Source organism: Vulpes vulpes, chromosome 1 (assembly GCF_048418805.1).
Source record: "Vulpes vulpes isolate BD-2025 chromosome 1, VulVul3, whole genome shotgun sequence".
Classification (NCBI taxonomy): domain Eukaryota; kingdom Metazoa; phylum Chordata; class Mammalia; order Carnivora; family Canidae; genus Vulpes; species Vulpes vulpes.
This window is the reverse complement of record NC_132780.1, coordinates 168,384,019-168,408,603: the sequence shown is the minus strand read 5'-3', so window position 1 is coordinate 168,408,603 and position 24,585 is coordinate 168,384,019. Positions and strand designations below refer to the sequence as shown.

Sequence of the window (24,585 nt, the reverse complement as noted above, 5' to 3'; positions counted from 1 at the left end):
CAGAAATTCCCAGGCCGCAGGTAACAAACTTATCTGCTGAGGCCAGGGACACTAAACAGCCCCAGACAGTCTGTCAGAGGGAGACTTGACTTTAAATCCTAGCTGCATACTGACTATTTCACCAATCAGTGCTTCACTTTCTTCATCTACAAAATGGGTTTTTGCCTCATTGCACCATAAAAGAGATTAAGTGAGCTAATCTATTTAGCATGTACAGCATAATAAGCAGTCACTAAGTGTTAACCAAGATGACTACTCTTATAATTGCCGTCATTAGAGCTGAGGCTGAGCTCAAGAAAAGGTAAAAGTGTCTCTTATTAAGGAGCATATTATTCTGAACTGCTCCCACCCACCCAAACGCTTGTTGAATAAAACCTTACAGCACTCAGGGACAGGCTAAAGGAGCAGTGGAGCCTACCAAGTCTCACTCAGCCTATCCAAGCAGAGGACAGAAGACTGAGTTTGTTGCTGAGAGAAAATCCCTTAATAACTGGAACAAGTCCTTTGCCTGTTTTAGTGATAGTCCCGAGGACATGTCCAAATTACAGATATGTGGCTGCTCTTTTGGGGGGCTGGCTGCCTGCATAATTGCTGAGCTGAGCACTTTGGTTCTTGGGTGTTGAATGCTGTTGGAGGCAACTTTATGAAATTAGTCTCCTGGAGATGCTGCATCTACTTGTGTTTTTCATCACATTCACCATGGGACAGCCACTTCAAACTGCAGATGTGCATTTTATGTGTTTTAGAACATAGAGACTTTCTTTTCAGTATACCTGATGTAAGTGCTCAAACTTCTGGTCATCTTAGTTTCTCCTCCCTCTTCGGTCCTCACATCTATCCCAAATACATTAATCTCAAATCTGTCTATCTAGCTCTCTATCTATCCATCACTTGTAAGGGCCAAAACAAATTAAAAATAAGTTTAATTATCTGTTGAAAATAAAGGAAGAGACTAACTACTCCCCCTGCCCACCTTTGAAAGCATTTACTTTAGAAAACTTATAAATTCTGTCACTTTGAAATGTACATAAATCTTTTTAACAGATAATCTCTTTACAGATATGATCCAGAAATGTCTTTTTCAAAGACTTGGGAGCCATGTCTTTGAAATGTAAACATCACAGGAGCTATTGCTCCTGTCTTCCATTGTCTGGGGAGAGTAGGCATCTAATTTGGCAGTGCCTCACCACAAGTTGCAAAGCTATCTCTTTCCTGATGATATGAATTTATTTTTTCCTTTGGATAAAGCCAATTAGCAAACATGTATGGCCACCCTAGTTACCAGGTGAATGTAGGATGAACTGTGGGACAAATGGTGCTGTCAAGGCTTCTTACTGAAGACCACTCATTGCTAATGTTGAGAACACGTATGGAATAGGTTGTGTCTGCTCAGCTCTTTAAAAGAGTGAGATTCCATTGCATCTGCATTCTCTTAGCAAGTTGCCTGTAATGTGCATCACATTAATGCTTATTCAATAACAAAAGTGTTTTCTTTCTTTCCTGTCTTCATGAAGAGATTTTTCTGGGAGGAGATTTTACTTTTAATTACATTTCTCTGTCTACTTACCTATATCTTTCTCTCTCTTTCCATTTCTGTCATATCACTTTATTTGCCATATTTATCTGCCTACAGTATTTCTCTACTTGCTTTTATTTTTGCTTTCTCCACATAGTCAGCAGTATGAACTTTAATAAATGAAACTCAGGAGGCTAGTTGGTGGCACAGTTGGCTGAGCACTGTGCTCTTGGTTTCAGCTCAGGTTGTGATCTCGGGGTTGTGAGAGTGAGCCCCGTGTGGAGGGCTCCATGCTGAGTGTGGAGTCTGATAAGACTCCCTCTCCCTCTCCCTCTGCCCCTTCCCTCTGCATGCATGCGGTCTCTAAAATAAATAAATACATCTTTTAAAAAATTGGAGCTCAGGATATGTCATTCTTCTTCCTAAAATCCTTCAGTGGCTCCCATTGTGGCTCAAATGAAATCCAGAGTCCTGTAAGCCCTAAGTGGCTCTTTTCCAACTCACCCACGGCAGCTCCTGTCTTTCTATTTGCACATTATATTCCAGCCATGCTTGCCATTTATTTCAGTTCCCGAAATGTATCAAGCTGTTACTCATCCAGGGCTTTTCCACATGCTGTTCACTTGGCTTGGAATACTCTTTCCCTCACTCCCTACGGTTTATCAATTTAGCACAGCTTACCCTGAATGTCCACTCCCCAGAGAGACCATTCTAAGCAGATTGTTCTTATTACTTATAACATTGTTTTCTTTTTCTCATCAGAGGGCTTATCACTCTTCATGACTATGTATTTATCAGCTTGTTGTTTGTTTGTGACACAAAGACAGGGACTGCACATCCCCATCCCTGCCATTGTCAACCCACTGCTACCAAGGCATCTGAAACATGGCATAATCCCACAGCTGTTAAATATGTAGATCTCCACTGACATTCATTTCAAAGAGAAATATCTCAGTATTTCCCCCTTTTTCCCTGTTTGTGCTTTTTCCTGTTGGAGGGCTGGACTGACACTGAAGAGATGTATTTGGAACATTAAACTTGCCAGGGAATATAACAGTTTCAGTGCTTAAAAGCCTATGAATCCCAATTGAGTGCTTTCTGTTTTTTTTTTTTTTTTTTTACTAGCACTCTGTTAGTTAAATTATAGATCTAAAGGGTGAGGTCTGCAGCACTGCCATACTTGGTGGCACGCTTAGGAGACTAGGAGCTCCATAAGAGTGAAAAGAACTCTCCTCCATCTATTAGATCATTGAGATGCTTTTCAACTTGCATTAAAAGTCAGTACTGTACTGGACAGAATGAAGGGTTGGGAGGTGTGGCAGGGCTCCCAGTTCAGTAAGATAGATGGAGGTGCTGGGTTTTGCTGTGGGTATGGTTGAAGAAAGTGCTGAGCAACAACAGGTCAATGAGGACAATGTGGATCACTGATGCACATTTTACTGCAGAAGTTCAAGAAAGAGAGATTTGAACAAACCTGAGGCCAAGTTTGTGAAGCATGTAACGTTCCAAACAAGATTACTAGTAGTTAAGTAGGTTTGGAGTCTCTTAGTGTCTTCTGTTTTGTCTTATTTATTTATTTTGTATTCTAGTGGCTTCAAAACATTGGTTGCTGGTTTTATTTCTCAAATGCCTTTACCAAACACATTGATGAGCCTTAATAGTATTATTGATGACAGTGGAAGATCTTGCTGCACAGTTTTATTAATGAAGTACAGAATGACTTAAATAATATGATTTAAGTAGAGATATCATCTACCTCTTCCCTGTACCCTTGTGGACTAAGTAGGAAGGATGCTGGGGGAAAATAAGTTTGTCTTCATGCACAGCTGACAAGGTTGGTCCCCATTTGTGATTTGATATTTAGTTTTAATTAATTAGATGGCCAGAACTTTGGCTCTAACTCCAGGCAGTTTTTGCTTGCTCTGGATCAGCTATGGAGAATCAGATTCTCCTTGGTCTGTGGTTCATAGCACTGCCTCTCTGCTTCTATGCGGGCTGTCAGGCCTACTGCCTTTTGTTCTGGAGCCCCCAGTCTCCAGTCAATAATGCAAGATGAGCCAAGTGTTTCTGCAATTACTTTCTCACTCAACTTTTCCATCTCTGAAAATGCAGTTGCAGCACTTCTGGTCATTGACCCACAGAGTGAAAAGTATCAAATGTTATCAGTGGCTGACTCTTTTCCTGCTCAGCTCCTCTCTACAGATAGGAGAGATTCATGTCAAGTTCACCCATTGTTAAGAACAGAAAAGTCAGTGATTTCCCAAGAGTTTCTTCAGAAAACTGAATCTCATCCGTAGTCTGAATCCTTGGGCTTGAGTCCCTGCCTGCAGGTCAAAGGAACCAAGATTTAAACAACCAAGTCCCTTATTAAACTATCAGTCTTTTTTTTTTTTTTTTTTTTTACCTCTGTCTGCCTAAGATTGTAAACATCTGTTGCTTTTATTTTATTTTAATTTTATTTTTATGCCCTGCTGCTTTTAAAACACTTTTATACCATTTTAAAATCATAATTGTCAGGATGTGTGCTGCATTGTAATTATCTAGGGACTTTTGGAATACTTCCTGGCTTAGTCCCATCTACTAAGTCAGATTCATGGGATGGGACCTAGGAATTTTCATTTTTCACAAGCTCTCACAAACATTTCTATACTCATAAATGAGCAGTTGAAACTTCCTGAAGCATATGGCACATGGTAGATGCTTCCACAGTAGTAAATGTTAATATCTTAACCCATTGACATGAGAATTCATCAGAAATAGGATTAAAATGCCCATTGCCTTATTCAATGCATCATACAGAGAATTTTTGCTTATGAATATGCTCTCTCAAACAAGACTCACTGCCCTGAAATGAATGATTTGATAATAAGGGCAAGCAACACATTTATTGCCACAGCTTTGTTGGTTTTTATAGAAATCAAAAATATATATAAGTTCATGGTTAATGTTATCAGGCAATGATGTAATGTAATGGTGGGTAGAGATTATTTGGTGGCAGAATGTATTTGTAAAGTTTTATATAATACTCTAGTCTTCTTTTTATAGAATCATTAAGGATTTAAGTCACTTAAATTGTTAGTTATAATTTACTACCTTACTGGCATATGTTGTAGAAGCTATCCACACTTGGATTTGGGGATCACAAAATCTCTTGGAGATATTTATCATTGTATGTGTGGGGGCTTTAATAACATCTCCTTAATCACTTTGCATAGGAAATATCAGCATGTTGGAAAAAGTGGAAATAAGATCTGATTTTTCCTCCTTGATATGGGTTATAAACACTGGTGCTTATACTGGTGGAAGGCAGAGCATTATGACATTGTGGAGAGTAATCGTGGGCTTTCTGATATTTTAAGACACGGTGTTTTAAGTCATTTCTAAAGGGAATTTCCATCATTTGACATTTGTCATAGTGGCTGAAATTTTCAAACTGCTGTTCATCAGGATCAGTTTGTTAACTGACTTGTGTGTGCTGCGCTATTATCAGTACCCCATTCTAAGAGAAACTTCTTACTTTCTGAGCCATCTGTTACTGGATCCTGGAAGATAATCCCAAAAGGATCATAAGCAGTTTGTGAGTTAGTCAATGTGGCTGGGCTAAGGAACTTCTTACCTTGGAAGACTTTTCTTTTATTAATTAGAGTCAGAGGCTCTGGGCCCAGTGCTTGCCCTGTGCAATGTTGCTTTGTGTTCTGAAACCTGCAGCACAGAGCTGGATGGAGCTTATAGAGGACTTTCAGTCCACTCGTTTATCTTTTGTCTGTCCCCTGCATGGAATAACTGCCTTCTTTCCTAGTCACTTTCATAGCCTTATGCATTGTCTTACGTAGGACCGACTTCATGCGGGTGTGTACAAACTATACAAAGATAGCAGATCTTACTTATGATACATATTGCATAAGTTAAAGAAAAATTACATGGTACAGGAAAGTGATAAGAGTAGAACTTTGTTTTATTGGGGGTTCAAGGCTGTTCTTTTTGCTTTGTCAGTGGTGTAAACTAATGTGTACCTGGAAACAAGTGGAAGGTACTTGCCAGAGAAAACGAGAAGGAAAGATAGAAAACAAAACAAAACAAAAAACCAAACCCAAATGTTTAGAGTCATTTTATGTTTGTTCCCAAGTAGGATGAATTGAAGAGAGACTTAGCACTTCTTTGTGAAAATAGCACATTGTTAAACCTTTGTTTTCTGTATTAGTCCTCTGCTCCCACTCTGTTGTGTTATAATCATTGGATTTAGTCTGTTTGAAGATTGATTAGTAATGGATGAAAAGCAGAAAACATCCATTCTTGGAAAAGGGGAAAGCGTATGGCAGAACCATAAGTTTTGTATTTAAAGAGAAAAAAAAAAAAGAATAGGGAATGGCTGTGTTTTTGCTTTAATCCAAAGTGCTGAGCTGCACTGTAGAAAATTCTTATATAAATATTTCTCATTGCTTTATTTTAAATCCTACTACAGGAGGTCAAAATGACAACATCCCCCCCGCCCCAACAAGGTTCCCTGGGGAGTGGAGAGGGAGGCCAGGAGTGTCCTGGCCACTCACATTGCTCCTGGCATGTGAAGATCCTGCCTGGCTTCCTCTGGTCCTTTTGGACCCAGGCGAGCCATGCAGGCAGTAGTCTCAAGAGGAGTGAGAAGGACTTGGAGAGGTGCCTTCTGGTAGTCCCCCTCAGAGGATAATCTGGTTGGTGAAGCTGCTGCTTAGCTCCTGTGTGACAGAACAATCCAGTTCAGGCTAAGCACCTCAATAGGGATCCGGACACAACCGCCTAGGATGGTGATGGCAGGCAGCAGCTTCCCACCCTTGAAGAGGATCTCCCTGTTCATGTGCACTCGCAGGTTGTTGGGATTGGGGTCATTGGGGTACCTCCACATGGGCCTAACACTCTACAGTGCTCCCCCAGCCCATAGTGGTATGTAGGGTATAACACTCTACATGTGTGCTCTTGTAGCATAGCTTTGTGGAGAATAGCACTCTCTTGGAGCTGCACACCCTTGCTTATGGTCATCTCCTCCCCAGTGGAGACATTAGGGCCCAGCACAGCTGAGGGAGCCACCTTAGCTATTGGGTGGATGTAAACATTTCCTCAGATTTATGGACCTCCTGGGGTGTGCTTGGCCGGTTGTTCTGGGTAAGTGAGTGGGTGCTGGCCCAGGTAGAGGCAGGAGGCATAGAGGGCTGAGCCTGTGGACTTGATCTGACTCCAGATACCATCAGTGAGGCATGGCTAGATCTGGCCCTGCTGGGCCAGGGACTAGAACACATCCGGTTCCAGGTATATGGTGCCTGCCCCTGGCCACAGACCTGAAGAGTCCCCCAGTTGCCCATCCTGCTGGTTACATTGGAAGAAATCCCCAAGGGGCTTCAGGGCTCCCAGAGAGAAGAGATACATACCACAGTTGATGATGTCATTAACAATGCTGGGTTTCTCCACATAGTGTAGGACCTTGTGTGTCTGTGGATTCTCTACGATGCAGCTATAGTTGAGGGATTATGTCCCATTAGCTGTGGTGCCAGGGAGCAAGAAAGAGTGAGGCTGGTGTCTGTAGGCACCCAACACATCACTCAAGGGGAAATCAGAGTAGACATCAGCATTGAGCACCAAGAAGGCCTCAGGACCCCAGCCAGGATCTGGTCCTAGGAATGTTAGAGACTACCTCTTGTGCTGAGGGGTGCAAATTCCTGCAGGTATCTGACTGGAAGGTTAAACTCCTACTGGACAGCCTCTAGAAATTGGGTGAGAGGTTCATCAGGATGGTAGAAGACAATGAGCAGAATCTCCAGCATCACAGAGACCTGGGCAGAGGCCTCAATGTGGAACTGTGTCATTGGGACCCCCACCACTGGAAACAGGGGTTTGGGGATCTCAAAAGACAAAGGTCTGAAGAGAGTCCTCTTTTGAGACCTCCAATCAGGATCACAGCTTTGAGTGTGATGGTAATTGCTTCCTAAACTACTAGCTCCTTTATTCCAGCTCTGCCACCAGCTACTCCACACTTTTTTTTTTTAATAGTGGAGGAGACTTTGAGACTTTTAAAGTTTAGGGGGCTACTCATCCCAAAGAAATGAATACAGGAGAAATAATCTTGCTTATGTCACCTGAACTATTATATCAGTTAAATTGTGCCACTTCCTCAAATTTCAATTGAATCCAGTTGCCTCGCTCTTGTCTTTTCTTGTTCTGCACTACTTTCCTGGGATCTCATCCCTTGTACAATTTCAGCTACCAACAAGAAACTAATGAAACCCAAGGCTAGATTTTATTGAGAAAACTTAATATTGCCTAGTAGAGGCTAGAAGGTAATGCTTTATTTTCTAAGAACCATTGGCATGTGGTGCAAAAACAGAAATATCTGGATTATGAGGATATTATCTAACAAAAACTCTGCTGGTTTTTAACTTGTTTAATTATTCAAAGGTTATGATTCTTATTATAAAAGCCATTATTCTTAGTTTTATATTTAATCAAGGACAAACATTAGATGCAGTGGAAGATATACCTAAGTAGTTTTCAGAAATTATGAGAAACTGTGATAGAGAAGGTAGAATTCTTTTCTTTGGATGATCAAATATCATGTTTTATTTTTACTTATCTTAGTCTTTGATGAATACAATTTTTATACATATATATGTGTGTATATATATATAGATTTTTTTATTTGCCACGTCTCTCAATATGTTGATGTCACACTGCAGATATTTAATATATGTTTTTAAATAAATTACTGATACTAAGAAGATGGTCCAGACTTTGAAAGTTCCAATTAAAGATGAGAGAAGGACCTCTGCAATGGGATATCTGAAAGTCTGTTATTTAATACTGAATTTCTACTTTTCTGAATTTAAATTTTTTTCTAGAAGGGCACCCCCCCCCCCCCCCCCCAGAAAAAACCACCCTCTTTTGAGGAGTAGCTTCTTTTTGGATAATGTAGACATCTCTTTGTTTGCTTTGTCATGTTCACCATGATCAGTAGATATTTTTTATTGCTTACTGATTTCCTAGATTCTGTAAATCTCTTAAATTAGAAGGCATTAAGCAAATATAATTGAAATAGGGTAAATCAAACTTGCTTTCTGTAACAACCTCAAAGTCTAAAATAATCTGTGCTTTTGGGAGCAATGTCTTGCATAAGGGGTTATTTGTATCATCATAAGCCAGTTTGTGTGTTTGTTTGTTTTTTAAAAGCATAAACCAGTTTATGAGCTGAGCTCTTTATTATGCTTCCTCAGTCACAGTGTATAAAATCACCACTGCTGTTGGGAGGAATTACAACTATTTGGGCTGAAACCTTACTTTAGGCAGAATCCAGGGAGGGAGATTAGAGGGTAGGCTAGGCTGAATTAGGGTAGTTACGTGGGATAGATTCTATTGGATTTGGGAGGGGAGGGACTAAGGGACAGCTGTAATTTAGGAAAATTCAAAAGAAAAGTTTGACTTTAAGGTCTTTTCAACTTTGTGTTATCTCCCCTGTCTTAGAGTACTAGGTTTTCATTCTGATCTTTGCCTCTCTGCTCTTCCTTCTCCCTCAAACAGGCTCTAACTTTGAACACTACCTTGATCTGCTCATTAGGGAAAAGCTCAAATTAGCTCTGAGCCTCGCTACTTTTGTCCCTTATTTTCTCTGCTTCTGACTTTTTTATTTTTTTTTTACCTTCTAAATAAAACTTTCAGCAAGATACAGAGAGGAAATAATGCAAACTTGGAATTCAGACAGACCCTATGTTGAAGTCTTGACTTTTCCCTTTTCATTATCTGTTGTGGGCAAGTAACACCCTGGCCCATAGACTTACGAGTGAAGTTGTGCTGATTATATATATTTGGTAATAGCTGGAAAAACTTATCAACTCAGCCCATTTTCAGAATGGACCTAATCTTATGTGGAGCTACTTAGAAATACACAGAGAGTCCAGGATAGTGCAAAAAAAATTTTATGTGTCCTCTCAAGGTCACTTTTCTGAGCTAGTTTCGCTTTTTCAGGGCACAGGAAGCTCTCTTATCTGTCACCTTTTTCATTTTCTTTGCTTCTTCCCACCTAAGTAAGTTCAGTTTCCCTGTAGCCAAAGCTCATTTATCTCTAAGAAGATGTCCAGGTATCCTGAATATTTAAGTGGAACATCAATAAAGTAAACTGACTATCCTTTTATTAATATCAATCTCTCAAAGGATAATTTTGATATATTCTTATACATGAAGACTTTCTGTCTTCCAGGAGTAAAGATGGGGAGAGACTGAAAGAATGAAGGAAAAAGAACAATAGATGGATTGTTCCATTAAGCTGGGGGAGAAGGGATGCCTGGGTGGCTTGGTGGTTAAGCTGGGGGAGGACAGGGCCAGACAAATATGTGAAAAGGCACAGAACCTGGTTCTGCCACATTATTAAAGCACCCACACTCAAGAGATAGTCTGAAACAAACAAAACCCCCTCATCTTATATCCATTTTTTCCCATTAATATGTATTAACAAAATATCTAATTAAACCAAATTTCTACTAAAGGATTAAAATGTATATAGTGGGGAATGGAAAGGATAGACTCAAAAAAAATCTTTATACAGTTTGAAGCTACTGGGGGAGACATTTATGTGTATTGAGTTCTACAACAGTGAATTATTATTATGTTCATATAGGCAATTTCTATCTTGTTATTAACTCTCAATCTACCAGAAAAAAAGGTGCCATTATTTGGTCCTAAATTTTATTTAATTAAGATATTCAGTTTTATATGTGCTTAGCCTTTATTTTTTTTATAAATTAGTATGCACTTTCTTTTTTTTTTTTAAGATTTTATTTATTTATTCATGAGAGACACAGAGAGAGAGAGGCAGAAACACAGGCAGAGGGAGAAGGAGGCTCCATGCAGGGAGCCTGACATGGGACTCCATCCTGGGTCTCCAGGATTCACGCCCTGGGCTGAAGGTGGCGCTAAATCGTTGAGCCAACCGGGCTGCCCTGTGCTTAGCCTTTAAATTTTATAACTAATTTAGTATATTTTTCTTTGCAGGACTTAGAGGGCCAGTATTTGTTGAGTATAGCAAGTCCTAGCAAAATAAGATGAAGGACCCTTTTATAAATTAATTACATGTGGTCTGTACCATTTTTTAAAATAAAATGTTTCCACTCATTTTTTTTTCCTTTTATAAATGTTCAGTAGCATACCATTACACGATTAAGGAAATTATTTTTTGGGTAGTCAGAGGAGGTAATAGAAGATAAAGACTGTGGTATGATGAAGGGATATAAATTATTCCAGGAACAACAGAAAAGATTTAAAAAAAAGTTGTGATGTATTATATCCACAGCTCTTCATAATAGCTTCCAAACACTGCTATAAAAAGCCCTTGTCTCTTCTTTTTCTTTCTTTCTAGTTTTACTGAGATAAAACTGGCATACAACACTGTACTAGTTTAAGGTATATGGCATAATGATTTGATATATGTATCCACTGCAAAATAATTACCACAATAAGTTTAGTTAATATCCATCATGTCACATAGTTACAAATGTTTTGTGATGAGAACTTTTAAAATTTACTCTCTTAGCAATTTTCAAATATATAATACGGTATTGTTAACTATAGTCAGCATGTCATACATTACATCCTCAGAATTTATTTATTGATAACTGGAAGTTTATGTCTCTCTCTTGTTGAGTATTGTACACTATTTGTCTCCAACCTACCCTATCTTGCCCCTGAAGACTAAAAATTCCAAAAGAGGCATTCTTAAGAAAGCAGTGTGGTTTTTTTTAAAGATTTTATTTATTTATTCATGAGAGATACAGAGAGAGAGAGAGAGAGAGAGAGAGAGAGAGAGAAACAGAGACATAGGCACAGGGAGAAGCAGGCTCCATGCAGGGAGCTCGATGTGGGACTCTTATCTCGGGACTCCAGGATCAGGTCCTGGGCCGAAGGCAGGTGCTAAACCACTGAGTCACCCAGGGATCCCAGCAGTGTGTTTTATAATGATTGAGACTTCACTTAAATACAGGGAATCTGTGCTTATTCCTTTACCTAGTAAAGGAAATGTGGCATGAATTCCAAGCAATTTCTGTAACAACTGTTTGGGAATTCTTTATGTTTCCCTTCTGAGGTAGGACAATAAAATTTCTCAGTAAGACATAAAGTGGACAGGATCATTAAAATATGGCAAGTATTGCTCTTTAGGGTTCTTAATAAAGAATAATAAAACCATAACTATTAGAGATTGTTATAGTGGCATTTAGATATTTAGTGAGCATCAACTATATGGCAAGCACCACAATAGATGCTCCATGTAGAAAGATGAAGAAATTGTTCTCACCCTTGAGAAGCTCACTACCAAGCTAAAAAGGCAGATATTAAAAAGAAATAATTATATTAAAATGTGGTACTTAACAGTGACCTGGATAAAATGATGAAAGAAGTTTTAAAAGTGTTTATTTATAGTCAAATGGTAGCTTAGACATTGAGGATGCTTGGATCAATGCATATCTGCTATGAAAGAGGGCACATACAAGGCACTTCAGAGGAATTCTTTATAGGAAATGACAGAGGAAGGTCAGAGATGTTCATATGCTGGCTCATGCAGGATCATTTATCAGACCATCCAATTATAAACATATTGGGCAGAGTGCGAAATGCTAAAAAACGATGCGAACTCTGATTTAAAGCGATTTTGGGGGAGACGAGATCTGACAAATGAACTGGAATTCAGCAGCATGTATCCTTTAAGAGAACACTGAAGTGGAAATTCCAATAATGTTTCTTACAGTAATAATGGAAACTTCCTTCAGATTGCAAGCACCATTTAACTGGATTTGGATCCCAGCTCTGCTGCTTATTTTCTCTGCAACTTGGTCAACTTCTTTGACCCTCAGTTTTCTTGCCTCTATACTCCACCCTCATTGAGCACATAGAGCTTTTGGGGGGATTAACCCATGCACAAATTTATTGGGCATTATGTTAAATGTTTTTCATATGTATTGAACACAATATTCAATAATTTCAACATATTATATCTTTATTTGACAGGAGAATAAATCAAAGTAGTTATTCCAAGAACACATGGCTGTTTGTGGAGCCTAGAATGGAATTCTGATCTATCTTACTCCAAATCTGAGCTTATATAAACTATGTTCTCATTTGACAGATGGATAACACATGAAGGCACTAAAAAAAAAAAGTCATTTCTGTTTAGTTAATTAATCTGTGATTATTTAGTACCAACTGTATCGTAGGCATTCCATTCAAAGCCAAAGGTAAAAAACTTATCAATAGAGATTTCAGTGAGGTAAAAAATGATATAATCTGCTATTTGTCAAGATAGGGAATGATAAACTCAAAGATCAGACCTCATCTCTCATGGATATCATCTGCTAACACTTGAAAATTTCAACCTTCAAGAAGACAACTTATGGAATAATTTTCAACTCTAAAATCTAAGTTATACAACATTAAAGTATTCTATGGATATATAGCTATAAATATACAAATGAAAAGATTAAAATTCTGAAAATAAATTTTAGAAGAATATGAAGTCTAATATATATCAATATATAATAACTTTTGTATCTATATCTATCTGCCATTATATTAATCTGTATATATCAAGACAATATCAGAATTATGCATGAAAAATAGTTAACACCTGATAACCATGTCCAAGTTCAAAATAACAGTACTCATTAAGAAAGATTTTGAGGGCTATAGGGGAAGGGTAATTAGGAGTGGGTTAGGTGAGTAACAATTGAAAGTGTGGTTTAACAAGCAAGTACTGTATGAGAGTATGAAGATGTAAAATTAGCATGGGATATGAAGGTAATTACAACTTGTTATTACTAGAACATGAAGAATAAGGCAGAGTTATTGTGAAGTCACTTGGAAAAGCAGAAAGACAGGCTATTGTGATTTTTAAAAAGATTTTATTTATTTATTCATGAGAGAGCGAGAGAGAGGCAGAGACATAGGCAGAGAGAGAAGCAGGTTCCATGCAGGGGGCCTGATGTGGGACTGGATCCCGGCACTCCAGGATCAGGCCGTGGGCTGAAGGCAGCGCTAAACCACTGAGCCACCCAGGCTGCCTGGCTGTTGTGATTTTATTGAAAATTTGCACTGCTGGATTTTTAAAATTATTATTGCATAGGTTTTTGCAGTAGTAAAAAGGAAGAGAAATAGAGAGCAGGTTGGCCATAGAAGCATCAGCATTGATGCTGGGGATATACTGGGGCAGTATAGACTGAAATGGGATGAACGTAAAAAAAGAGATCAGAAGACAATAAAAAAGAGAAAGATCCAGATCATCTTTAGGTTTGTATATACCTCAAAAACTTCAGGTCTTCACTCCCTGTTGAGGAGGGACTGGTGATTAACACAAGCTTCACTCTGAATTTTAAATTATATAAATGCATGTGTATATACATGTATGTATCTATATCTAATATATACTTATCTATAAGTGCTTAATTGTAAATTCACACAATCCATTTCTTTGGTCTTCATAAATACATTTTATTTAAGTAATTAAACGTGTTAAGCATCTACTATATTTGAGGCTCTCTATTAAAAGCTTGACTTACTAAGATGAATAAAACATTGATCTTGGCACTTTAAGTACCAGTGAACAGTGAATGAACCAGGTGAATGCAAATGATGATTATAATTGCCTTTCTGGTTTCTAAAGCAAGTCGTCTTACTTCTTACCTTTCTAGACCTACTGTCCTCATTTATGGCTTTCACATCTCTCAGGTTTTAGGAATCCCCAACCTGTGAGAGAGGTGCATTTCTTTACCTATCAGTTCTGCAGGATCATACTGGGAAGGTGGTCCCCTGGTCTCTCATTTAAGAGAAGAGGCTCAGAAAAATAGTCCTGCCTTTAAACTTATTTAACACTCCCAAATAATAAGGACATAGACTTTTGATAAAAATCCCTTATTCTATTTACCTGAACTATACCTCAACATTAATTATACTGCATATTCTCAGGTTTATAATTATGTGGAATCTATTTGTAACTTGCTTAAATGAGACTAAAAAATGGAATTATGTACTCAAATCCTAGACTAAATAAATCTAGGCAAATATGAAACCATTTTTCACTTCTATTGATAATTTGAAACATAGCTTCAAGAATCAATTTTAATTGGAGAATTGAAATAATAAATCAGTTAGCAAAGTCAGCTGTTTAAGAATCAGACATATTAGTTTTTTCTGCCTCTTGCTCCATTGCTTTTTTAAGCGTTGGAAAATTCTATGATTATATTTAAAAATATGTTTTTTAACAAAGCAAGTAAACACTGATATCCATTTAAAATATGTGTTATTTGTGATTGGATTATTTAAACAGAAAACTGATCATTTATTTTAGATTTTTTGTCATAACATTAAGAAATACTATGTATATATTGAAAATATTTGTTATTTTGAAAATCAAGAGCTGCGGGCTTTGGTGCAGATATGGCCAAGTCCAAGAACCACACCACACACAACCAGTCATGAAAATGGCACAGAAATGGCATCAAGAAACCCCAGTCACAAAGATACAAATCTCTTAAGGGGGTAGACCCCAAGTTCCTGAGGAACATGCGCTTTGCCAAGAAGCACAACAAGAAGGGCCTGAAGAAGATGCAGGCCAACAATGCCAAGGCCATGACTACGTGTGCTGAGGTTATTAAGGCACTTGTCAAGCCCAAGATCCCAAAGGGCGGCAGCCGCAAGCTCAATTGACTTGCCTACATCTCTCACCCCAAGCTCGGGAAACGTGCTCGTGCCCGCATTGCCAAAGGTCTCAGGCACTGCCGGCCAAAGGCCAAGGCCAAGGCTCAAACCAAGGCCCAGGCTATAGCTGCGACTCCGGCTCTGGCTCCTTCTTCTACTCCTGCAGCGCAGGCTCCCAAAGGTGCCCAGGCCCCCACAAAGGCTCCAGTGTAGAGGCTTCTGCCTGCCAGTGTGAGGACAGAAGGACTGGTATGACCCCTGGGCTTCTGTCTGCATGGTCCTGGTGTCCTTCTGTGCTATTTGTACAAATAAACCTGTGGCAGGATCTGTCAATAAAAAGAAAAAGAAAATCAAAGTAAAGCCATTTTAGAAGAAAACAATGTTACATAATATGATTGGAAAAAAACATTCACCGACACAGGTTCTTTTTCCTATTCACAGAGGAAAACACAAACATAGTTCATCTCAAAGCATGAAACAAATTGATTTTTTTATTATTGTGATAAAAACCATATAACAATGATATCTGCTTTTTAACAAATTTTTGAGTATACAGTATACTATATAACAGCCTGAGGTAGAATATAATTCATCTATTCTCAAGCTTTGCTGCAGAATTGTATTTACATGGTGAACTTCCTGGTGAAGATACCCAATTGATCTATCCTTCTAAAAACATTCTATTTTATTTTAGAAAATATTCCAGAAAAGCTTTATTCTCAAATTCTTCCAAAACAATCAATTCTTTACTAGTGATTAACCTTTCCATATGTAGCTATTTTTAATGTCAACCAAAATAATACTATTTTACTTGAAATTTCTTTATAATAATTTAGCAACTTTTCACAGCTAATTTTAATCATTTAAAAACTTTTAATCAAGTACCAGAAGAAGATGGCCATCATTGCAATGGCATATGTAACAGGAAGCAAAGTGGACCCATCATATCAACTAGGCTGTGTATATCAATCTCAGATTTTTTTCTTTTTACTATAATCAGTTTTCATATTAATCATGCTAAATTCCTAATTCTCCATCCCATATCTCTGCAAAATTATGCAGAGACTCTCCTTTGATTATTGGACATATCCAAATTCTTTTATGTGGCATTCAATACTTTCTGAAACCCAGTTCCAACTTAGCTTTCCTGTCAAGCCTCACCACTAGGGACAAAACATAAATGTTTGTTTGTAGTAGCACATCACAGAAGGCAGGGATTGGACAGAGTTGAAAATTAATTCAAGATTCACATAGCAGGACAGGAGAGATATGGGATATAGAGCCTGCACTAGGGATTGCTCTGAAGATGGGACACCAGTCAACCTCAGAAAATGCCCAGTCATCTCAGTTGTAATGCTGAGGCTGGGGTGGAAGGTTCAACCTGGTAGGATCCTTGTGTAGGGAATCCAGTAGTTGGTACCAGAGACCACAGAGTGAGAGGGATGAGAAGTGGTTTATGCCAGCAGTTTAAGAATAATATCAAGTTCTAATATACAGAAGAAATGGTGGAGAAGGTAGATTATAAAAAATAAGAAGAGGCAAGAGATATTCCCAAAGGGGTAAAGAAACAGGTGCTAGGTTTTTTCTGAAGGTGAGGTCCAGAATCTCACTGGTAGAGATAAAGCAGCAGTAGTATAGGAGTCTGGTGGATTTGGGGTTTGGGTTTGAGAATGACTTAATTTTAAGACTCATCAGATAAAAGGACTGAGATTGTTGATGTACTTTTTGCCTTAGTCAGAACTTGCTAAGGGACTAAGCTAGACTAAATATTCAGGAAAGAAATATCAGAAAACTTAGATGTGGACAAGCAAAAACATCAGAGAAGGAGAAATGATAAGAAGCTGATGTTTTCAACCTTACCTCTTACTCCTCAAAATGCCAACTGACTCACTGAATTAGGATTCTTTGCTCATAATTATTCTTTCCCCCATTCCTCCAGCCTTTGTGCATTTTACTTAAGTGAAATGTCTTTGCCTATGGATAGTAACTGGATGTATTTCCACAAACATTTATGAAACAAATATCTTATGTCAAGCACTCTGTTACAGAGATGAAAAGAACAGAATCTGTTCTCAAAATGCCATCTAAGTCTCACAAGTTTCCAATATTCCTCCTGAACTCTTACTGCTTACTCTCTCTGCTAATTTCCTTAACCATATGACTTGAGATATTTTACATCTTAGAGTAAATGTTAATATTAAATTCAGGATGTATATCACCAACCACCATCACTGGATTGCAACTTATTTAAGGTGTTAGGTATTGTGCATTAAAATTTTCCTCCTAGCATTGTAGGCAGAGTAAGACCTTAGTAAGTGCTTACTGATTTATTGGCTATTTTAGTCTTCAAGTTTGGTGGTTATAAATTTTGCTTGTCCTTAGAGCTTTTGCAATTGTTTACGTCAATATGCAATTTTGTCAGTCATTTATTTATTTACTTACTTACTTCTTTATTACATTTGTTTTTATTTAAGTTCGATTTGCCAACATATAGTATAACACCCAGTGCTCATCCCATCAAGTGCCCTTTTCAGTGCCCATCAGATATTTAAAAAAGTTTTTTTAATACTTTGAAATTTTAGAGAAGAGGGATAAACTGTGAAAACAGAAGCTGTATGACAAACAATTCAACCTTCAAGATAATATTTGTTTATATCTTTAGAATTTATGGAGGGAGTGTCTTAATTTTATGGTCTAATTGGCAAGAGTTTGCTTCCAGAGCTTAACAAAACCTGTAGCCATGCAAAGCTGAGGAGAATTACCTAAAATCTTTGGATGTATAATTGAATAGCTCAATTTTATTACAATGTTAACTTGTTTTTATTGTTGTTGTTGTTGTCTTGTCTTATTGCTTAAAACATTATTTATTGCCTGTAATGTTAAACTCCAACTTATGAGTTAGGTTATATTAAAAATTTAAACAATTATCTTAATTAGATATTAAAGCAGGATTTGTAGTCACTAATGAATCATAACAAAATTCAAGAAAGGGAGACTCAGATAAACACCTCGTTCAGTTATGGAGAAAATTATAATTGGAGAAATGTAATCCAAATAGGAACTGGCTGTAAGGGATTCAATACATAATGCAAGAAGCAATTATGCTGGCCTTTTGAAAAATTATACCACTCTGGTTTTTTCTCTTCAAATTTAGAATTTTTCCTTAATAATTAATCAACTTGAGAGTTGAAGCTGGACATTTTTCAGTACTATTGAATTTGGGTAGGGTACTCTCCTTGATAATTAAATATGACCAGATTCTCAGAATATAATTCTCTATAAGCTTTTCATAGTGTGAAAACATTCTGAAAAAAAAAAAACATAGTTTCTATGATGTGTTATTCCTATTAGTTATTACCTACAGAATATTGGGCAAAACAAACTATATTCATTGAAATGATGCTCTTTCAATCCCTTCTAAAACAGCCATACAGATTGCATCTTACTATACTTTTCTGCAAACTACACAATAAGGGCTCAGGCAGAGAACTCTTTGGAGGTAAATCATTGCATCTGATTTTCACAAGGACTTGGTTAGAGTATCGTGTGTGTGTGTGTGTCGGTGATGAATCCAATAGATATATAGCCACATTTTTCTTTTCAGATGATGTCTCATTAAACAAACAAACAAGTCATTTGGGCTTTGTAAAGGAAAAACCCTTCTGTGCTTCTTCTCTTCGATTCACACAGAGCACTTTTGTGACAAGATGTATCAGTTTTCCCCACCAAACTATTCTCTGATACCAGATGGGTGTCCTACAATTCAATTCAGTTCTGACACTAACCTGAGTTAGCACAGACCCGCTAAGTTAAGTCTCAGTCCCATAATACTGTCCCTCACTTCAGATGTCAATTACAATTCCAGGTTGTCACCTGTGCTTCTGACTTACTGGCTGTAAAGCAGGATTCCCATGAACCTCTCATCAGGTTCAATAATTTGTTATGGTGGCCCACAGAACTCAGGAAACAATTTACTGGTAATATGAATAATACAATGAAAGATAAAGATGAATAGCCAGATTAAGAGTTACATAGGGTAAAGTCTGGGAGGGTCTCGAGTGTTGGAGCTTCTGTCTCTATGGAGTTAGGGTATACCACTCTCCCAGCATTTGGATGTGTTCACCAACCCCAAAGCCCGCATCACACAGACATAATTTATTATCAACTTGATCTCAGCCAGAGGATGGAGGTAGAGCTGCAAGGTCCAAGTATCTAATCACTAATCATGGGTTGGTCTTTCTGGTCACTAGCCCCATCCTGAAGCTACCCAGAATAGCCTCATTAGAACAAAAGTCACTCCTATCACCCTGGACATTCCTAGGGATGTAGGAGCTCTGTATTAGGAACCAGGACCAAAGACCAGATATTAGAATAAATGATAACCCCAGTGCTCTTATCTTTTAGGAAATTATAAGAATTTTAGGATCTCTGTGCCAGGAATGGGGTGGAGAGACCAATACATAGATTTTCTATTGTTTCATAGACTTTCTTCCACAAAAAACACTACCTTAGTTTGCATTATTTTCTTATATAGATCAGTATAGCTGTATATGTTATCATAATTATTCCTTTTTTGGAATAAAATTGTTTTTTCAAGATTTACCTTTGTGTCTTTCCCCCTTCTTTTTCCTGTTTAATTGGCAGGTGAGTGGAAGAAGGGATACGTTTTTGCTTATCCTTTTGAGAGAGTACATTTATTGAGTACCTGCCATATTCTGGACCATATGGTTGAGCAACTGCCTTATTTTCTGGCGAAAAAAACAACACAAACACCTGAAGCACTTAAAGAATAGGAAGTGCTGGGGTGCCTGGGTGGCTCAATTGGTTGAGCCTCCAACTATTGGTTTTGGCTCAGGCAGGATTTCAGGGTCATGGGATTGAGTTCCTCATCAGGCTCCAGGCTCAGTGGGGAGTCTGCTTCAGGATTCTCTCCCTCCCTCTACCCCCCCCCACTCTCTCTCTCAAATAAATAAATAACTCTTTAACAAAAGGAAGTGCTATAGTGTTATGGTGACTTTAAAGTCTCTTGACTGACACCCTTCTCTGCAGTGACTGGTGAGTATACAGCACTCTTTAGGGAAGAGATAGGGCTGAAGAAATAGGATGTAGGTGAAGGTCTAATAATAATAGTGATGATATGACAGGTACTATTTTTAAGTGCCTAGTATGTGCCAGGCCCTATAATAAGCACTTTCCATATATTACTTCATTCAAATCTTAAAACAATTGTTAAGTCATCTTATTATACTCACGCTCTTCCTCATGAAAAAAAGATCTATACTGTTAGAGTTAGGTCCCTTTCTTTCTTTTTATTTTATTGATTTTTTATTGATTTCTTAAAAGATTTAGATATTTTATTGACTTATTTTAAAGAGAGAGAGCATAAGCAAGCAGGAGAAGGAGCAAAGGGGGAGGGAATAAGAACCTGAAGCAGACAGACTCCTTACTAAGTACAGAGCCCAACATGGGCTCAATCCCATGACCATGTGATCATGACCTGAGCCAAAAGCAAGTCTATGCTTAACCAACTGAGCTACCCAGGTGCCCAAAATTCTGATTTTATTAATGGAGATTATTTTGTTTGGCTTCTTTCTGATAACTTCCACTGAAATAACAATAGATCCAGAATTAGTTTGAATAAAAATAGGATGCTGTGGAAAATGCTAACAAGATTATTTTCTTCTGTTGAGTACTTTTCCAGATCCCAAAGGGAAAAGCAATTTCAGAGAAGTCTTGAGTATGATGTGTCTTGTTTCATAACATCTTTTCCTTCCAACTGAGATTAGCTCAAGCCCTCAATTTTTCCTTGAACTATCAAGGAAATTTTCCAATGACTTTTCTGAGACGTCTACTGCTATTATTTAGCTTGCAGTCTGTTTTCTCACCATTTGAGAAAAAAATTTCAAACACTGTTCTGAATATGATGCCTTTGTTTCAGAGAACTCCATGCACTGCTTACAGAATGAAAACTAAGCTCCTTAGAATGGCATTCAAGGCTGTTATCCTGTAGCCCTCATCCACTTTTTTAGTCTTTTCATTCTTTCATTCATTCTACACTCTACCAGCTCCTGGTCATTTTTCAATCTTAAGGAAATTTTGTGTTTGGTACTGGGAGGGGTAAAGAGTCCAGACTTTAGAACTATATAGCCACGTTTCAACTCCTGACTCTGTTTATTTCCAGCTGTGTGACATAAGGCAAATTGCTTAGCTTCTTTGTACCTCTGTGTTTTCTTTGTGATGAGGATAATTACGGTATCCATCTTAAAGGGTTATGGTGAAAGCTAAATGAATTAGTATATGTAAAGTACTTATGATCTGCATAGGGAGAGTGTTATGTAAATGTCATTTATTATTTTTTACCTCTGTTCATTCATAGTCATATTAACCTGGGTTATCCCCCCATTTCTAACCTCTCATGATTTGTACTTCAAGACACTATACTCAGGTGCTTTCTTCAGTATTAAATGTTTCTAGATTCACTCCCTATAATTCAGTAGTTTGTTATTCTATACCCCTTCCTATTTATGCCTATATCTTATTACATTTGTACTTATATTATGCTATCTATCTCATTGTGTTTATAAATAGTGTAATAGTGTTTTTTGTTCTCCCAGGGGAAGCTGTTGTTCCATGAGGGAAAAGACCAAAAGACTCAGTATGTGGCATAATAGAGAGAGTGATATCTGGGTTCCTAGAAACCTAGGTTCAAAGTAATTGAATTGTGATGAAGGTGAGATTACCTAATGCCTGCAAGCCTTAGTTTTCTCATCTTTAAAATAGATAAATAATTGCAACTTTATATGATTATGTCAATATTATCCACCATTGTGGTATTAGCTCTAGCCCCCTTGATCTTTTGACAAATTTTATAGCCATTTCTTTACTGTTCTTATATACTAATATGTAAACAAACATGGAAGTTTAGAGAGATTGGGTAAAAAGCAAACAATAAGGATTTCCTCAATAATGAGAAATAGTAACATAATATACTCTTCTCCCCAAACACTTGAAATCATGTAGTTTTTCTGAGAACATTTTATGCATTTCTTTGTTTCTTTGTTTATAACCTTGCTCTTTGCTTAGTAAAACCATCAGTTATAATTTGGGAATCATTTCCCTCATATGTCTCCTCAAAGTAAAACTCTTCTTGAACCAACTTTTCAGATGAATAATTGTGGATTATCTTAAATCCTAGAGGTTTTGAAATTTCATGATTTAATAATTTGGAGGACTTCTTTTTGGAATTAATTTACTTAAGCCCTTCTCAATATAATATTTTTCTTTATGCCACTTTCTGTAAAGGCTTTTCTCAGAAAATAAGTTAAGATTTCTTCTTGGTGCAAATGTCTGTGAATAGAGCTCAAACATTTTCTATGTTCTTTCATCAAGTATCCTTCAGCTGGAACAAGAGAGTTAGCTTGTAATACTGCTTGCATCTTTCAGATAAGGAAATTAAAATATGAGAAAATTTAAGATGGATTGAAGAAAGAAATATATAGCAACTTCATATCTTTGTTCCTGCTAATACCTACTCAATAGATTGAAGTATTTTCCTCAGCCTTAGACACATTTTTTCCCCTCAAATATTCTTCTCCACCTCCATATGTTATGAAAATAATTCACTAGGAAACTATAAATAAAAATAATATTTTGGGGTGTATTTTTCTGTTTCAACCATTGTTTTTCCACTTAAAAAACTTTATTCAACAGCTTTGACAAATTGCTTTTACAAATAACAAAATTTGGAGTGGGGCAGAGCTGGGTGGCTCATTTGGTTATGCATCCGACTCTTGGTTTCAGCTCAGGTCATGACCTCAGGGTCCTGGGATCAAGTCCAACAATTGGCTCCCCACTCAGCAGGGTGTTTGCTTGAGGATTCTCTCTCCTTTGCCCCCCGCCCCTCCCCTCACTTGAATTCACTCTCTCTCTCTAAAATAAATAATCTTAAAATAAATAGAAATGGGGCACCCAGGTAGCTCAGTGGTTGAGCATCTGCCTTGGCTTAGGTCATGATCCTGTGGTTTTGGGATCAGGTCCCGCATCAGGCTTCCTGCAGGGAGCCTGCTTCTCCCTCTGCCTATGTCTCTGCCTCTCTCTCTGTGTCTCTCATGGATAAATAAATACAACCTTTAAAAAAAAATAGAAATAACAAAATGGAGGAGCAATGTAAATTTAAAAATGTATTGCTGTTGCATTAGTCAAGGTTCTCCAAAGAAACAGAATCAATACGATACCTATACCTATACTTCTCTCTTGCTTTCTCTTTCTCTCTCTCTCTCTCTCTCTGTAAGAAGATTTATTATAGGAATTAGATCACAATTTTGGAGATTGAGAAGTCCCATAATCTGCCATTTGCAAGCTGGAGAACTTAGAAAGCTGGTGACATAATTTCAGTCCAAATCCAAAGGCCTGAGAACCAGAGATGCTGATATCTGAGGGCAAGAGAAGATGAATGTCATAGCCAAGGCAAAGAGCAGCCTATTTGCCTTTCCTTTGCCTTTTTGTTCAATCCAAACCTTTTAATTTAGACTAAGTGAAAACGAACTGTGAGATGACAAATGCATATAATCCATGGTACTATAAAGAATAGTTGCATACACTTTAGTCCAAATGATATAGAGTGAAGTTTCACTATTAATTCCTAATTAATATGAGTTGAAATTATTGAAAACTTTCAATCAAATGTTTGTCTTACCTTTTTCTTTTAAAGTTACCAGTCTTTACTTCCATGACTTTTTAGAGTTCAGTTTCAAAAAATTTATTATCACTTAGCTGTTGTATCTGTTTAAGATAAAGTTATCTGTACATAAATGACTAAGAGAATATCCCAAAGAGTGGCTTAAGAAAGATAGAAGATTCTTTCTCTTCCACGTAAAAGAAGTCTGGAGGAAAGCAATTCACTAGTATCTGGTGACTCTAATTTTCCATCATAAATACAAGTTTCTATGTCATGCTCTTCATTCTCAGTGTCTGGTTTCCATGCTTCAGATTTTCTTGTGGTCTGAGATGGCTTTTGGGGCTCTAGTCCACACTAGAGCGTATCTCAAGCCCAGACAATTAAAAAACAGAACATTGCCACTCTGAATTAAACTAGGGTTTTATAATTAAGGGAGAATGAAATAATGGATATTGAATGGCAACCAACAGGATTTGTATCCCTCTACATAATCTGCAAAATGCAGGCTGCTAATCAATTATAATAACTGAAAGCTTATTTCTTTATTCGTGTCTTGCTGTGGCTTTGAGCAATGTCTGTATTTTTCACTCAACTACCTTTGTGTTTTGTCTCTGAAGTGCAGGGATTTTTAACTGATTTGCTTTTTGATGAGGAAAGTAACATCCTAATTAAATTGGCATTGGAAAAAATCCTTCAT

At 37.5% G+C, this 24,585-nt stretch overlaps 1 long non-coding RNA gene and 2 pseudogenes across 1 annotated transcript in view; 2 read left to right on the top strand and 1 right to left on the bottom strand.

Annotated features, from left to right (window-relative positions):
* The window catches only part of LOC140597710 (uncharacterized), a 235,507-nt gene that overhangs the window by 108,217 nt on the left and 102,705 nt on the right, over positions 1-24,585 (top strand). The gene's annotated exons all lie outside the window — the stretch shown is intronic.
* Positions 6,190-9,304, bottom strand: LOC112926424 (mannose-1-phosphate guanylyltransferase regulatory subunit alpha-like; annotated as a pseudogene).
* Positions 14,934-15,471, top strand: LOC112926343 (large ribosomal subunit protein eL29 pseudogene; annotated as a pseudogene).